Here is a 4,558-nt window from a genome sequence, read left to right on the forward strand (position 1 = left end):
AAGATTTCAACCGATTCGGGGCAGCCGACCGAGGCAAAGTGAGATGTCGACGGGTCAAGGCGACCGGTCGAATCAAAGTCAGGTGTTGCAGCCAATCGGGTCGGAGCTGTCGGTTGAGGCAAAGTGAGTTGCTTACCGGGTCGGGTCGGTCGGTTTAGGCAAAGTGAGATGCTTACCAGACCAGGGTGGTCGCTCAAGGTAAAGTAAAATGCCGACCGGGTTGGGGTTGGGTCGGGGCAGTTAGTCTAGGCAAAGTGAGATGTCGACGGGGCCAGGCTGGGGCGGGGCTGGCGGCCCAAATAAATTGAGAAGTGGACACGGCTGGTCAAGGCAAAGTAAGATGTCGACCAAACAAAGGCACCAGTTGAGGCAAAGTGAAGGGCAGCATGCTTCAAGCAAGATGCATTGTAATATGAGACAAACAAACACGCTTAATAGTGAACTGTGTTAGTGCCCTCACATAGAAATCGAGGGTTAACTCCTGGGTTTGTGGCACCACCACCTTCTGCATTGGTGAGGCATGTAGGGTGTTTCTCTCCGGGTGTCCAAGGAGAAAACTCTCCACGACGTCGCGAAATGAGCTAGCTACAATACTTTTCCCATTTTACGACTCCTCAGGGTTTCCCAAAGTAAGCTGGCTACAAAGCTTTTCTTGCTTTGCAAAATCAAACCACCCAATTTCTCCAAGGAAAATTGGGGAAGACAAAACAAGGGAAGAAATGGACTCCAAACCACCAGGACTTTGTTCTAGGGTTCTACGAGGGTGTTTGGCTACACACGGATATCCTTACCCTAGGTTCTCCTCTAGGGAAAACAACAATCGATCACATAGGTGTGTGGTCGTACCGACTAATGTGAGCCGACACAAGCACCCTATGTGGGTGATCGAACCCACCCGCCCATTGACCCAAAACTAGGGCTAGTTAAGGAGAAAAAGAGAGAGGGTCCAAGGAGGTTATACTGTTGTGTTGGTTGCTCGTCATCCTACGAAGTCCATGTTGGCATCAAATTTTGATGTCACATTTGTTGGATGTCCAATCGAGCGCATCAGAATCGTACTTTATGCAAATGAGTTACCCTTGTTGTGCAAGATATCCATTTCAGACCTTTCAGCGCGTGTTGAAGGGCACGTAGTCAGGGTCATCAGCTAGGCTTCAGCATACGCTTAGGCGAAAGTCAGTCAACATTTTGCACGTTAGATGATTTTGATCGAACCACCAAATGCAAATCATCGCATCACGCGCGAAGTTGACTCAAATTGGCCTAATGTCAGTGAAGTCATCCAAACAACCCCGAACGACGAAATTAACCACACTAGTGCATCCGGAATGTCAATTTTACCTAGGGGGCGTTAATTTTATCACGAGCTCTTGTACGTGCTAAAAAATGTACGGGAGATGTTTATTTGAATAATAATAATTATTATTATTATTCTTACGTTATAAAACACTCTCTCCCAGGTTCTCATGTGAAACTCTCATAGCCGACACCTGTTCGCGAACCCTAGCGCCGCAATCCGCTTCGGCCTTCCCTTCGCGCCGGAAGCTTGTCGCTGACCTTCTCCTCGTCGGCGAAATCCGCCACCAACGTCCTCTCAATGCCGAAGCCTCCTACCCGAGGGTTTCTTGCGCAAGGTTTTTGGTCGTTCTTCCCCTCTCGGCCAATCGCACGCGCGACCATCCTTTCTTGTCGACGATGCTTTGCCAGTCTTCTTCAGCGTTGACATTGAGTTCTCACCGACCCCAACCTCCTTCCAAGCCGACATCATTTTTGGCTCTTCCTTCTCTTGACCGGACACATGCCAACATCCTCCCTCTCAGCCTCGGTGAACTCCCTTGAGCAGTGCTCCTCGCAGCAAATGGAGATACACAACTCTCATTTTTCTTCTCTGTTTAAATTGCTCATATCCAAAACTTGGGAGACAAAAAGAATAAGGTAGATCCAGGTTAAATCTTGTTCTAAATCCTTTATTATATGGATAGTTTTGATTCATAAATACAATATGCTTTCATGATAAAGCTTTAATTCGGTGGGATTTCAAAGCATTGATGTTCAATCTAAATTGAAATTATTTTTTTGTGGGTTTGTCCCACTTTGTTTGAGCAAGTATGGATCTTTGTGACTTACATGCATAAAAAAATGTGGGTTATGTGGGTTTATATATCGAGTGCAAATCTTATGATATTTGAGTGCACTTGAGAAAATGTGTTAATGACTTGTGTTTCCTCTATTGTTGAGGGACAATGCAGATGAGTTCTTAGCATTGTATCCTCATACAAAAATCTTTGTGATTCATTGTGAGATAAATTTAAGCAAGCCTCGATTTGGGAAACTCCTCCCGTGAAGGTGTGTACGTGTCAGTCATATTTTCATATGATGCAATGTTTATTTTGGGTACTTTGCATACCTCATTGATTCCTTTCTTTGTCCTCCTTGGGTCTTTTTGTTATCTTATGCACGTAATGCAAGGTACATTGGAGCATAGATAAGACACAGATGACTCGATGTGTGGGCTCTCCTTCAAGCAAAGAGAATGTGTCCGCAACCGTCATGGTGGTGAGATCCCCTAAACTTCTAGTCAGCTTTAGAATTAGTGGTGTCTAGGTGTGTGGGTTCGATTGCCCACACGGGGTGAGTGCGTCGGCGTGGGTCGACGCTACTACATGACTACGTGATAGATCGTTGTTTTTCCTAGAGTTAGCCTTTAGTTTATGATTTCTTGTGCATAACCAAACATCCTCCGTAGAGTCGAGTGTCTTCCCTTTGTTGTGAGTCTTAGCACAAGTCATGATGGGTCAGAATCCCTCACTCCCCTTGCTTTGGGTTCCCCAGCTTTACTTGGAGAAGTTGGGAGGTCGGACTTGGAAAAGCGAGAGAAGCTTTGTAGCTGTCTCGCTTTGCAAAGTCTGAAGGAGTTCATAAAATAGGAAAAGCTTTGTGGCTAGCCCATTTTGTGCGCCGTGGAGAGTTTCCTCCGAGGGGAAGACTCCCCACATTTCCTCACCAAAGTTGGAGGCGACGATGCCGCAAATCCAACCGCGTTAACCCTAGGTCTCCCAAGTGAGGTCATTAGTATGAGCATTGCTCGCTATCATATGTGGTCATTGACATTTCATTGTTTGCATGTGCATGTCTTGCATGTTACATATTGTATGTCATATATCACACTTGCACTTGCACCTGCACCGGCACCACTTATGCCTCGATATGTTGTCCTGGACCGGTCGGCACCATTGGTTCCTCGGTCGGTTATCCCGAACCGGTCACATCACTTGTGCTTTAGTTGGTTACCCTGACCCGGTTGGCACAACACTTTGGTTTGATCGGATGTTCCATCCCAATCGACTGACCACTTGTTCATTTGCATGTTGTGTATGTGCATGTACCTGTTTGTCTGCATAATCAATATCATTTACTTTTGCTGCATTTCTTCAGGTCACTGTCTTACCGACATACCCTCTTTCCGGGTCGTTGCTGCCACGGTATGTTCATTTCTTCAGGTAACTACCTTACCAGCATACCTCTTTTTGAGTCGTTGCCGTCACGACATGCCCATCTTCAGGTCATTGCCTTATCGATATACTCTTTTTTCGGGCTCCTGCCACCATGACATGCCCATTCCTTCGGGTCACTACCTTACCGACATACCCTTTTTTCGGACCCCTGCTGCTATGACATATCCATTCTTATGAATCACCTCCTTCATGACATACTCTTTATCAATACTTATATGTTTTGATTTACTTGCATTTGCATTTGCATGTTTGCATTGATAGTGAGCTAGGCTTGTTAGGAGAGTGACCACCCGTGTCGTTCACGATTCCTTAACGAGCATTGCTTGCCGAGTCGATCCTTGTGAGCAATGCGAGTTAAGTCATCGAAATTGACATGAGTATGGCTGTGTTAAAGATCTAATAGATCTAACTCGTGTCACCACTCTTCCTGACACCCTTTAGATCCTTTGAATCTTTAAGATGGGGTCGGTATGACAAGCCCGTCAAAGTCATATTATACCTAGACTTACCCCGCACTTAGATACTAGGTTGACGCACTTTTCGTTAGATGGTGTGTTATGCTAGATAGTTTTTTTTTTATGTCTGGTTATTATTCTTTGATGGATTGGTTGCCCTAACCAACATCTCTCTTTTTTATTTGCTTGTGGTGTGACTGCATGTTGCATATGTATGGTAGTGTGCTATGACGCTTTTCTGCAGGGAGTCATGCGTATTGTCGGCACTATTTTTGGTGTGGGGTTTGTCCGTAAGAAGCTGTCGGTCATCAGAATTGAAATCCCGTTGCCCGCTTCGGAAGGACGTTTAAAAAATTGGGTTTTGAAAAAAATGAAGTCAAACTGACCCCATAATTTTCATAATTTAAATGAAAGAGCGTTTTACCTCAAATCCTGTATCTATCTCGAAGGATGAACACAAAAATTGAGGATGAGGCTCGATCAAATAAACTAAAGAAAGTTATGACATCCGTTTGGTCTACGAAACCAATGTATTGGCCGACAAGCTCCCCTATTTAATATAAGAAATTAAATAGGGTTTATATTATG

The sequence above is a fragment of the Phalaenopsis equestris genome, unplaced genomic scaffold, assembly GCF_001263595.1.
Source record: "Phalaenopsis equestris unplaced genomic scaffold, ASM126359v1 Scaffold000002, whole genome shotgun sequence".
NCBI lineage: Eukaryota > Viridiplantae > Streptophyta > Magnoliopsida > Asparagales > Orchidaceae > Phalaenopsis > Phalaenopsis equestris.